The sequence below is a fragment of the Anticarsia gemmatalis genome, chromosome 10 (genome assembly GCF_050436995.1).
Source record: "Anticarsia gemmatalis isolate Benzon Research Colony breed Stoneville strain chromosome 10, ilAntGemm2 primary, whole genome shotgun sequence".
NCBI lineage: Eukaryota > Metazoa > Arthropoda > Insecta > Lepidoptera > Erebidae > Anticarsia > Anticarsia gemmatalis.
This window is the reverse complement of record NC_134754.1, coordinates 3429626-3443793: the sequence shown is the minus strand read 5'-3', so window position 1 is coordinate 3443793 and position 14168 is coordinate 3429626.

Below are 14168 nucleotides of genomic sequence, written 5' to 3'. Positions count from 1 at the left end.
TCAATCAATCACTCGCTAGATCTGATTGTTATTGATCGCTGTATGTTTCATGTATTGTGACGTCATAATCTGAGAATTGTTATTCAATGTTATGAGACGGGTTTATTTGAATGTAAGTTGAAAGTGGTTTAGAATTCAAAGTGTTTTGTTAATAACTTAGAATAGATTCATAGATTCTACATTTTCGTCAAGTCCATTCGCACGCTGACTGTAGCAAGATTCTCTACATTGAGTACTTTCGAGTACCGAAAGTTTGACAAATAGGTATTTCTTACGGCGCGGGCGTCCACAAGAGACGCTGATCCGAATTTTATACAAACTTTCTCGGTAGCAAGTCTTTTGTCGATAGTCGATAGTGGTAGAGAACTGCGTTATTGTTCTATGCATACGTTACTATAACTAAAATGAAATGTAATTTATTAACAAATCTTAGATGGCAACAGCAGTTAACAAAGACCTTCTTAAACGCGATAGTTTCAAGAACTATTGTTTTATAATTGAAGTATTAAAATGTACAACTTTGAATGAAAATGTTAATTAAATGTAGCATTTCTCGCCAGACAATTAGTGTGACTAATTATAAAGCTTTGTGTAGTTTGTACATAACAACGAGAAGAATTAAAGGTCATGCAACATTTAGTACAAGGAGAACTTGGGAAATTGCTTTTCAATTTGCAACTACTTGTTAATTGCTAAAGACTACTTAAAGTAAGGTATTTTTAGTTGCGCATCTTTTGTCTTTAAATCCATAATATAATTACAGAGCTTGTGTAAATTGATGTGATTTCCAAGTTCTCTAGTCCCACACTATCTTTTTAAATTTCATCAAAATGGGTTCGGTAGATCAGGAGTTAAGAGGGGGCAGATAAACCGAGGTACTATCGTAATTTTATACATAATTTGAGTACGGATTAGAGGGGATTTAAAATTGACTGAAATAAGACATTTCATGTTCATTACTTTTCCCCTATGATGATGGCCATGTGATTTAATTCCTGGATATACGTAGAGATATGGAAAGCTTTTTAGCTTGCAACCAGACCTAAATTCAAAATTTTAACACATATTAGGAATCAGGCCAAGAGAAGCAAAAGCCAGATAATAAAAAAAGTAAATTGACGTCGCAAGGAAATAGTGAAGCACTTTGTGACAATTTTCATCTTTGCCGGCTCAAGTCAACGGAGTGTGAAACAGAATACACGTTGATATTCGACTGAGGTCACCAGTCAAGTGTGAAAATCACATTTGAAATTCTCTAAGGATTTAGCTTTAGGTATTAGCGGTTGCTGTTACCAGTGATAAGGAGTGTATGACGTCATACAAACGTCTTCTGAACTTGTTCCTTTGTGAAATCCAGATTGGATTAACTATTGGATTTCGCGATGTGTTTGCTTCAGTTGCTCTTAAGGAAATTGATTTTATAAGACCGTGTGTAGGCAGCTGTGTGATAATTGATATTGTTGACGAAGATATTGTTATGTTGTTTTGCTTTTAATTTGTATTATATAATCATTAGTAAATGATTAAAGTCATTTTGCGCGGTTCATTAAATTGTGTTTTAGTGGTTTACAGTAGAGTATTTGTGATTGCGTAATTAGTAAAATTTGGTTTTACGAATTACGTAAAATAGATGCGTATAAAATCTATCTATCTGATTCGATGAATGACTCAATCTTATATGCAAACATAAATTTTTTTGTATAGTAGAATCACAAAACTGTGACTAAAGAATACAAATAATCTGAGGAAAAATACTAAATAAGTCAAAATGTTTCTCTCTAATATACTTTCACCTTACATGAATTAACAAAATGTGTACCAAAAATAAACCTCCATTTACGCAGTGTGGTAAAAACAGTGTAAAACAGAAATACGTCGGTGAATTATAATTTTGTCTTTATGCCGTGAGGTAAGCCGCTTATATTTTTTGTCGCAAGCTTAAAAGTTGTGACGTAGGCATACGTCATTTCGTGATTATAACACGAGTTTGCTGAATATATTTTTATCTAAACATTCCAAGAAGGTTTGAAATACAGACTGTGTTTTGTATTTTAATACATAACTACCTATTTGTTAGAAATTACCGCCATAGTGGTTTTGTTAAGAATGAAAATTTGAGATGTATTTGCCATTTGAATAATTAAGTCAACGATCACAACAATCTAGGAATTTGTGACTTTGTTTTGTAGTTTAACTCATATTTTTTATTATCGTCTCGTTCAAAACTTACTTTTCGACATTTTAGTAAGTCACAGTTATTCTAAGCCGTCGATCAACAAATATTGTCTGCAGATATATCTAGGCGTAGTCTACCAAAGATACACGTGCAACAGCTAGTTAAACAACATAATTGATTAACCAAGCACCTTCAATAACTGTCTCGAGGAACAGTGCTTCAATACGTCAGAACTTCCGAGAACTGATACAATCTATCATAGGAAGGAAGATTATCTAGGCTTCCCGGTAGGATAGCATCATATTAGGATAATAAAAGTTTTTTATCATCAAAATCCGCATCATTTGTTGCTTTTTATTCTTCTTACAGTTATCATTATTATTTATACTCATTTAATTTAAATTAATTACATAGTAAGGTTTATTTAAAAACAATTACCTACGTATTTTTAGGTTTCGTCGCTCTGGCGTTGCAAACTAAAAAGTTCTTTTCATGGAACACGTATTTTGTTAAACTATAAAAACTACACGGAAACCCCGGCAAATGGCAATAAATCCAGTGGAAACCGGAATTTTATATGAAAACTGAAATATGTAGGAAATAACTTTTCTAAAGAGAAAATGCCGTTTGAAGTTAGCCTTAAGGGGTGTAAAATATATGGATATTTTGAATTTTATATGACCTAAGCTAGGAGTTTCAGCAGTAAATTCGTGTGAAGGTGTGGCCAATAAATCGATCGAGAGTGCAATCGAGTGGAGAGCGTCTGGTGAGTCTACAAGACTCTGCACTTCGCACAAAATATTGTCGCAATTCTACAGTACTAAAATAGGTCATTCGAAATGAACTGTTTCGTATAATTACTTCAGACATAATCACTTTACTCCTCCAGCGTCTATTAACTCGGAGAAATAAAGAGCCGGGTGCTAATTCACGAACGTTAATTTCCATATATTTGCAAAGATGTTGGACGTTTTATTAGGTCATTTGAGATTAGCGATTAATAAAGTGCGCTTGAAATGTTACAGTGAAATTCGGGGAGAATTTGTATAAGCTTGTTTTAATATTCAAGCGAGGTTCTCGTAATGGTTGTCACGGATACTATGAAAAATAATTTAGAGAAAATTTAGGAAGCCTTACGATATTATTTTTGCCGTACGTTAAGATTATTATCAAAAAGGCAATTTAAAATTATATTTAGTCGTCGTTATTATTTATTTGCTCCAAAATACTAATAATAATGATTTAACGATCCAAGTGGAAAAACGTTTTTGAAACACTAAGCTATTACCCATTTATATCTTCCTAAAGCATGAATGATTTATATGAAAAGCCAAAACTTTCCTCACTATTATATAAGTGGTTCCCACTAAAAGTTGTAGGTGCAAACGTAGGCAAACGCAATCAACAATAACATCATTAATGGTTCGTCGTAATTGCCACACAAGTCGGTTAGCATCTTCCAAGACGTCACTCCTACTACTAGTTTTCACTCTCTAACTTTTCACATGTTACTAAAACATTGTTCCCAAGGTGTTCTTGATTGTGGCGAATTCTAAAAACGTACACGTACTTCATTTGTTGCTTTTGTATTGAACCCTTAGGGAAGAACAGTTTTCTTCCTGCTCGGAAGTCCGAACTCTGTAACAGACGGTAAATTGCAACTGAAAACAGAAAACATTGTTCGGAATAAAGCCGTCACAATTGCTGTTGAGCATCGACACGTCACAAAGGACTGTGCGGGAGAGTGATATGGAACAAAGAAGATGGTGTTGAATCGATATACAATAGTAGGGAACCAATTCTCGGCCAGTAATAGTCAGTTAAGTAATAAACTCACTCGACTTCCTCCGTAAACATCGGAGCTTGTTAACTTTACGTAAAGACGGCAACGTTTAACGACTCGCTCGTGATAATTTCAATTATCAAACTGTTTATTGAAATGAACAGGAGTGAGGAAGGAAAAGCTTCACAGTTTTTTCGCAACAAACTGAGCTGAATTGCTGATTTGGTCATATAGTTTCTCTGTTTATGATAATAAACATCTGTGCACTGATTGCACTTAATATCCTAGCTGTAATTCGTTAGTAATGTTAGAAAACATACATATACAGAAGAAGAGAAGTACAGAGGTACAAAAAAAAAATTGAAAATGAATACAATTTTATTGCGTTTGTAAGCCCATTTTATTTTGATCGACTAGTATCTTAAAACTTTTATAATAATCCTAAAGAAAGCGTAAAACGAAAAACGATTCTCCCGTTCACAAAACTTTCTCACCAACTTTAACTTTATTACAACAATAAACGTAAAACAGTTAAGGTAAAAATGTAGTGTTTCGCCGCAATAGGTGGTTGTATGGGACACAAAGTATCGGAGCCCACCGAACAAGATTAACCCTCGTAAACCTTCAGCAACGAAACTTTCTGTTTATTTCACTGTACAGTTTTGGTTTACTTTTACTTTCTATTTTTATTATCTGTTACCTGTTTAGGAATAAATAAGGAAGAAGGAAGGAAGGTTTGTAAAGAATAACACGGTTTTTAAATACCAATCGGAGCATTTTTATTTGTTTGGGAGATGAGGTTATATTGTAAGTAAGAATTAATTATAGGGGTTAAAAAGTAAGTTCGTTATTTTCAGTTTGGTGTTTAGATTTAAACTAATACATTATTCATTGCAGTCATTTTAGCCAATATTCAAAACCTATATTGTCAAGTTATTTTTCTTTCCGAATCTAGGGTTGATGTACAAAAATGTTATCCGCTATATTTTTTTATCTTAACCATTCTGAACAATATTAGGATAAGCGCATTGGAATGGAGTAGGAATGGCAAAATTATCAAAGAAAACCTTCATTTCCGTGTTAAAAGCATTTCCCTTCCCTGACCTTCGAAGTAATGATACACGTGTGATACTTTAATGTTTTCTAACTGCCTATTACTTCCTCTGTATTGGCCGATTTCCCCTCTAAGGAAATCCTAAGAATTATTTTTTATTAACCCCATTTCAATGTTTAAACCGCACCCGGTACAGCCAGATTTTATTTGTAAATTATACTAGGTATGGCCACAGCGGAAAAGGCGATAAAAATCGCGCTATAGAAAATAACTATGGATTTTCGCCGCGGATTTTGCACGCTGTTATTTTCAATGGACTTTGGCTTTGAAGTAAAAATTGTGTTGCACTTGTTTTGTTTGATTCCGAAGTTGAATATTGTATAGGATTTGATTACATTACATGGACCATGTTGCGTTATTCATCTTTTGTATTCTCGTATTTCTATTTTGTTCGGTGACTTTGATACAATTTTTGCGAGTGCTGTTACACAACGGTTATTCATTTTGTTTGTCATTGTCTTCATCATTTATTTACTTGATAGCACTCACTGTGATATCCTCGTTAGTGTTTTCTATAATATATTGCTATCAGCTTATACAGTTCGACGCCTTTTAACTCCGTCTATAAATTAATGTGTATTTTGTTTCCGACAGTCGAAACGAATACTGCGCCCGTCGTTGGACAATCGCCAGTCCTTTAATTATGAAAATTACTTTTACAGAACCATGCCAAGTATTGTCACACGAGTCTGCCAGACAGTGAAACAATTATTGAGCAAGATTTTTATTACAACAAGAGTTGTCTTGTACAGATAATGTTGGCTTAAAGAAAATAATCTGCTATTTTATCTTGATACAAAATCCCATTAATATTTATTTATTAGTTATTATTTGGCAGGTAGAAATGATGATTTATGAGTCTAGACTATCTTCAAATTTGATATTTATTGCTCTTTATTGTGGGAAAGGAAAGTTGGAAGAAAACTATTTTGAAATACGTGTGCAAGGCTAGTTCGGAAACTGTTGCAGTTACGTGTTGCTTTTGAAGTCTCCAGTGCAATGTTCTGGGGAGTAAACTTTTATATATTTTATTTGAAACTTTTTACTTGCAACTCGGAGTTCAGTGTCGTTGCATTTACAAATGGCCGTAGTTTTGCTTATGAGTTACCGTCGCTCAGAGGATTTTAGTTACAACATTCTTTTAAGACTTTTCTTTATGGTTAAGTTATAGTTATTCAGTGTTCAGCGGATAAGATTTCACCTTTCGGAAATATTAGTTAAGTATGATTTTGCCAGGAATTAACTAGGTAGACTTAGGCTTTTTCTTAAATTATTTACAGTTATTTATGTTAATGAAAAGTATCTTAATGCACTTAAAAGTTTCCAGATATGCTGGACTAGCTACTTTTAAAATCCTCGTCTCGCTCAAATCTTTATTTCGAATTGAAGTCAGTTCCAAGTTTCATGCAATTCAAAATCAACTTCAGTTTTTTTATTCGCTCTTTTCATTTCAAAGTTTGAAAAGAGAATGCGATTCAAAGACGGAGTCAAATGAAACGATTTTTAATAAATTGTTTTAATTCTGTCTGAACGGATTTTTATTCAATTTTGCAAGCATGTTAGTAGTTTCACTGATTCGCCGATTGAGCTCCAAGTAACGACATTAGGTATTATCATTAGGCACTCCTTAAATCGATTGAAGAATAGATAATTTTACCTCTCAAAGAAACTTAAACCTTTTTGAAATTAGTCCTTTAAAAGTTCTCAGACCGGATCATCATAATATAATTTTGTATTCATGAGTTCATCACTCCACTATCATTCTCATGCGTCAAGAAGTTCAGAAAGATTTACGACAGGCACCATTAAATCATATCCATTGCGTACTTAGACAAGATTGGACTATCATCGAGACGGAGAAAGCGCGAGGTGTTCACATAAATCATTCAATCTATCAAGGCAAGTGTGAACTGATTGGAGATTGGATGAAGACGGACGATCAAGTAATTTGAAACTGAACTGATTTCTCATTGAAACAAAGTTTGGGATGATACCTGCCTACGTAAGTACGTAGTAAAAGATTGTGTGTTCAATTTGACTACTAGTTATGTAAAATGTCAAACGACGTATTAGCTTGTCTCGAAATTGCTAGGTAGTATTGTGTGTTTATGTGAAATTATACCATGTTTTATATATTTTGGGATTTATTTCTAAATCAGATACCTACTGAAAGTTGTGATTTCAAAAATACCGGTGAACAGCAGCTTCATGTAACTACGAAAAACAAATCGCTAATATTACTACAAACAAAATTATGCACTCCTTTTCCAGTTTTTCCCAGTCAGATAAAAAAGAAATAGAACGAACAAAAAAGTAAACATGAAACAGTAATCAGCGATATCTAAAAATAGCTTGCGGCTTATCTCTTCGTACAAACCTTATAGTTTCGTACAGTTAGTCCCGTAGTCTACTCTCGTTCTACTGCGCGAAGTTTCATCTGAAAGTTCGTAAATACTTCTAAAAACTTTGTTTAGTTCCGACGTAGTTCCGATAGTGTAAACGAATGATCGGAGAATTTTGTCTTAACGGACGGAATTAGATTGAGAGCTGTTAAGAAAGAGGTGTTGGACTTTGTATATTCTTGTCGATGCAAATATTGGGATATTAAAATGGATGGATATATTATTCGTTTGGTTTGTTATTATGAACAAATTAAATAAATCAACCTGCTACTTAAACTTCACACAAGAATATTACCATGAAAATTTCATATTTAGGTATATATCAAAACCAAACAAGTTTCTGAAATACTTGTTGTAAATTTGTTCTACAATCTGCCTAACATTACATAGTTTTAGCACATTGTAAAAGTTAATCAGTTAATCAGAGCATTTAGCTTATTAAAACGTTATTTCGCTTTTCTGTAAACATGTTGATAATGAATCGTATTTTCTTAATCGAATAAGCTTCTGTTCCTAATTGAATGCACCTCAAAGTAATCATATTTCAAGTTCCGGTGTCACAGAGACAGGATTATTCCAATCACTCTCGTGTCAAATTCAAATCGATCTACTTCGGATCACTCAACGCTTGTATTACATAGGCTTATATGTGCGGTCATGTGATAGTATCATGTTAATTGATTGTGTGTAGAAACGTATGCTTCATCAGAGTCTGTTTGATAAGGAGACTCGATCAAACATGAATGTACACAGACTCGATTGAGTCAGTCAATCAAAATAGCGAGTGAATGTGGGCGTCTGCAGCGGACTGGAATAATGAACAATCAGGTGAGATTGTAGTCGTGTAAGTTTGAGGAGATTGTAGGTTGTTAAAATAAATAAGTTTATAAAAATAATACAAGGGTTTGATTTTGCAGTCATCGAAATCAGTGGAAATATAAGGGACTGTGTCTTACAATGGATCAAATAATATTTTTAAGGACAACTTTGTCTGGCTCAAGCTGGGACTTACAAAGAAGAGGGCCACAACATTGACGTGAATGTGCTCAAATAATATAATGCTACTCAGAATGTCTTAATAGAACAGACCTAATTACACTTTTCTCGCTTGGTGAATTAAGTCTTTTATATACTCAACATTATCAAATAGTTTTAAACAAAATAAATTGCTTTATTAAACCTATAATACATTACAAATCAAGGCTTTGTAGCCAACTTTTAACACGTCATAAATCTGCTATCTTTGTCACTTTGCCAGTTAGCCTCTTAAATATTAACTCTCACCGTGTTAAAACAATTAAAATATTTACCGTGAGTAACTTTTGGCAGCCCTTGAGTAACCCTTTAACCTTAAATATCCAAACAAACTTTGACATTCCGGCGGGAACGAATTAATTGAATATGATGGTGAAATTAATTTTATGGCGGTTCATATTGCATGGACGACTTATCGCTGAAATTTTGGATGTTTTAATGTTTTATGTGTACAATACCGATAGGTATATAATACATAGGTAAGGTAGGTCTGTTACCTATGTAGGTAAATAGACTTCTAAGTAATTCAAGCTTAGTTTCAATCGTTCGGATTTTTTAATTGAACTAGGAAAATGTAACAGCTTAGTTCAACAGGTATCCTACAAGTCTTTTACTATTCGTTCTAGCAATATTTTTATAAAAATTGTGAATACATATGTTAAACGTGTTAATTAAAAATACCGTAACTCAAAAGTAATCGACTTGATTTTTGTATGAAGTCTTCCTAAAAATATAAATTAACTTGTGTTCTTCTATAAGATTCAGCCATAATAATTATTTTGTTGTATATCAAAGAGGACTGGCAAATAAACATTTCTAAATAAATCCAGTGATGGGGTAATAAAAGTCAGGTGAGTCAGAATTCCTGGAACAATGTAGCAATGTTACAAGACTTGTTTGACTTGAGAATTTAATAACGATCTTACACGAGATCCGAGAGGAATGAACAAGCTTTTTGTTGCAAACAAAGTACTATGTAATTGGCTTTGAAATTGCTTTATTCTTTGATTTGTTTCTTGGAGATAGAAATAGACCGTTTGATGTACGTTAAGACAGGTGGCAAATTGAAATAGCGTTGTAAGAATAGCTTCCTGCATAAAGTAAAGTTCTCTGACCCCCGGTTTCTAAGGTACATTTACCGGTAGTTTATCTATTCAACAGATAAACTACCGCCAAAAGTGGGTTTGAAACCGGGGGCGGATCAATTAAGCATGCTGCATCTGTTAGTTTCATTGAAGAGAAACTGCAGCAGTTACGCAACATTGGTTTAAGAAGACTTGAATATAATTGGTCTTCAATCTTTCAAAATCAAAATCATATCAAATCATTTATTCATTTTTTTATCATAGAGGCATTTAATTTTTTTATAAATACGACATTTTTGTATTCAAATTATGTGATTGTGTTTCAGCGTTGATTAAAATGGCAAGTAGGTACTGAATAAGCGAAAATACTGATCATCGTCATCAGAACTCCAATCAAGTCAGAGTTTGAAACTGTGCCCGATAGATGTCGATAGGGTTGCGTACAAAATTGGTATTAGTTTGAATGTAATATTGCCTACGTGTAATAATTACCAGCGCTAACTAACTTATAGTACTAGTTCCACACCTGTGTCTGTAGAAAACGTGATCCAATTAGCTTGGTTAATCAAATAATATGTAATTGTGAGACTGTGCTGAATATGCTACTTATATCTTAAATCGCTGATGTAGAACAATTAGACACTAAGTCCCTGATCGGATAAAAATAATATAATTAAATTAAAAATATCATGATGATATCGCATAGTTACCAATTAGCAATTACACATTAACTTTTATCTAGTTGTATTTGTGTATGACTCAAGTATTTGCAAGTCATTCAAGACGGCACAGAGCAATATTTTGTGTGGAACCTTAACTTTTTCTAATTCAAATAAGATTATATGTGTGAAATTTTCCTACGTATATTGCACAGCTTTAAAATTTGTTGAAATATTATGTCCTAAAGGTTTCAAATAATAAAGCGGTCAGTTAACTCTCATACAAATAACATAATTCCATTGACAGCGTTCCGCGGTCATGACCTTGGCGCCCGGAACAAAAGGGCATACGTCATTGAGAGCTAACGAGCGGGTCAACCTTCCGGTGTTCCGGGGTTCAGTAAAGTGTGCCTTATACTGGGGCAATTTTCGGTAAGTAAGGGCGTGTTGCCAGTACAAGAGAATTAACTGAATTGGGAAAGCAAAGGTACAAAGCGTTTGCTCCCATAGTAGTCGGATAAAGAACTCAAACGGAATGAAAAATGGTATGAATTGTTACTCCTCTTTTAATTTCAATGTTTTTCAATTCTTGTAAGGAGCAATTTGAAGTTGTCATCGTGAATTAACTTACTTTACTAGTAGGTAACTCAGAAATTATGAATAACTAACGGACTAGAATATTTTTGAACCGGTCCTATAGAAAGAAAGGTCCATAGAAAGTCCTTTAAAGATTATAATATATCAAAGCAAGTTGCGTCAAATTTTTAATTACCTCATTAGGTAGCTGCTAGATGCATATAATTACTTAATTAAAAGTCTCATCATGCGCTTAACTCATAACCAAAACATGTTACAGAATCTTAATATGGACCCATACGCTACAAACCCTTGGTAAGTATATAAAAAACCTAGCCTGGTATAACAAAATGTCGTTCTATTCACAAAATTGATATAGTTTATAACCGTAGAGCCTTAATTGACGACGAAAGGGATCGGTCCGACCCGGAGGATCATAGGAACGACGCTCCACGGAATATTAAGCAGGCTCCAGTTATTTACTGAAGGATTCTGTATGAACTAGCTTCTGCTCTTGGATCGCTTGAATATGTCTTGGTATGTACTTTTCTAAATTAGCGGTTTTTATATAATAGATACATATATTTTACTGGTGAGTACACGATTTCATGTAGTTACTAAAGGTATCTTCCCATCCTTTAAGTTTGAGATTCAGCATGGTCCGTCACACTGATATGATTCAGGTCGTATGGCAAAATGTTTTCTTTTTCACGTGAGAAGATTGTTTATAAAGATATTACAGAATAAAAAAAAAGGAAAATTTACTGGAAAAATCATTGTTGAAATAACAATAATTTGTTATGTAGGTTTTGACATTGGCTCTAAAGCAAGGGTAAATAGTAAAAATAATGATTAATCACATTCAATGTACTAAGTATACCTACAATTGAATAAAACTAATTTCTTTCCATTAATTTCTGTACATGTCAAAACCTTTTACAAATACAGTTGAAATATGAATTTTCAACTAACACACATTCTATTACAGTTCTTTATAAAACTGTGAACAAATAAACGTTACATGAGTTACAAGTTATTATTTCAGGTGAAATGCTAGTCACTGTGTTAGACTACATCATAGTGACTGGCAACTTTAATTGTATAAGGTGGCTATGACATTGCGACATCGAAGCCCACGTACTCAATTACTTTATTAAAAACAAATCATTTTCAGGAATATGAAGGAGAATATGTCGTACAAATAAATACTTAAATAGATAGAGATCGTGTCAAGTTGTCTTCTTTTATAACTTGTCGAGGAAAAGTATATAAAAGTATACATTTTGTTAGAAGTGTTTGTATTTTTAGTTTTGTGCATATTATCTGCTTTTTACTACTAAGTATATGGTACGATGATGTACCCACTTCCTCGGGACCCCGATGAATTGTATAGGACCGAGAAGGTCCGACGGATAAAAGCGAAGCATTTACTCAGCAGTGGGACACTACATAATATTACAGGTTAGCAATAAAAAGTCTGTAGTAATAGAGACATTGGAATAGCTAATTATTATTACTGTACAAGTTAATTACTTTTTGTATCCATTAGAGCAAAAATGTATGAAAATACACGTAATAATATGCAAATATCATAAAGGCTGAATATAAGATAGAGTTTTGAAAGCTCTAATTTTAGTAACCACCTACTGGTCCTATTTAGAATCCGTTTATTCAATAACATGGGAGTAAAGCTGGGTCTGCTATTTGAAAATTAAGCTAAGAATAGAGCGCAAGGCAACACCGCTAGTAGAATATTCGTCTATTCAACACAAAGGGTAATAACCTCCATTGTGCAAAATCTTGTCTAAAATTAGACGGTGTGGTTACATTAAACGATGATAATAGAAATGCTGGTACTAATTAGACGTATTAGACGTAGGTCGGTATAACTCTGAGTCAGGTATAATGATCATTCAAGTTATATGAGCCGGGCAATTTTGCGTTTACGCTTCAAGTGCTATTGCTGTAATGATGTTAAATTTCATAGGAGTGAGCTTCTTTAGGTATGACGAGACAGCGCAAGAAGAAATGCGTCTGTACTCAAAAGGTAATTGTGAATCGTGAGGTTTAATTTCAGGTTTCAAGTATTGTATTATAAGGAAGATTCTTTCATAAAAAATAGCTCGAGTTTTGACAGTCCTGGTTTCAAGTTATGACTTTCGTCCCATGTTATTACGTGAGATAAGAACACAATCTTAACAATAGCCATAAGCTTAGCTGGAGGTATTTTCATCACCATCATCTCACCGTCACGTTTAACTCTTCCATACATTTTTTACTTTCAGTTCTGCCATAAGATAAAATGTCTTTGCCATACCTACCGCAACATGGTGTGGAAACAAGACGATACTCCTTTACCAAAAATGACAATGTGTATCGCTCTTTTAGTAGAATAAAGTCATAAAAGCAAAGTGACATTGCCCTACTTATGCCTTTTTGGCACTAAAAGTGCGATATGTGGGGCGAAAACTTGTCATTTACAAAGGCCGATATAACAAGAATCTCCGTGAATTGCTCGTGATGAATAATCTCATTATCTATACGGCTGTGCTACACCTCAAGAGAAATCCTTTGTAGGAAATTTGCATTAAACGAACATGAATGTGCCTCAGAAAAATGAGATTGTAACCTTGTGAGAGAAATGATTTGTTTTAAAAATGTGTACTTCCACTGAGATAACTGTTATTATCTAGAATAAAGGAAGTTTTTTCTCGAGATTAGTATTTAGATGGAAGTTTTTGTAGCATAAGACCAAGGGAAATGAAAGTGTTTTTGGATTTCTTTTTCAATTTTTAGGTTAAGTTATCAGTTCTTGAAGATTTGATTGTGTCTCTCAGAAGGCACAAGAAGTTATAAATGTGTCAACTAGAGACTGATTTACCAAAATAAAACTATAAAAACACAAACATAATTTTATTACCTCCAATGGACATCATAATACAGCAACTGAAATAAAACATATATTCATCTCTTTGCCTTCCAATCCTCAGTTGGAATATTTCATCGCTGCACTCCCCAAATCCGTGCAAGCCACAACTCTCAGCTCAAATAGAGTAGCAGTTGATTGTAATTTCATTCAGGTCGACGCATCAGAGTAAAGACGGTGACATGACGAGGGTTCCCTTTCAACGACGTCACTTCGTCGACTTGTCAAGTGATAATCCGGGAATTGTCTGCGAGCACCAATCTCGTTTCATATGTACTTTTCATTATAAAATTTGGGCAAATTTAAACCTTAAACTGTTGTGATAGAGGTTATGAGGTTTTGTGTAACAATGGTTAACGGAATAGGTGAGCATCGTGTTTTAATTGTTTCTTATTTTACGATTTGTTTGCTT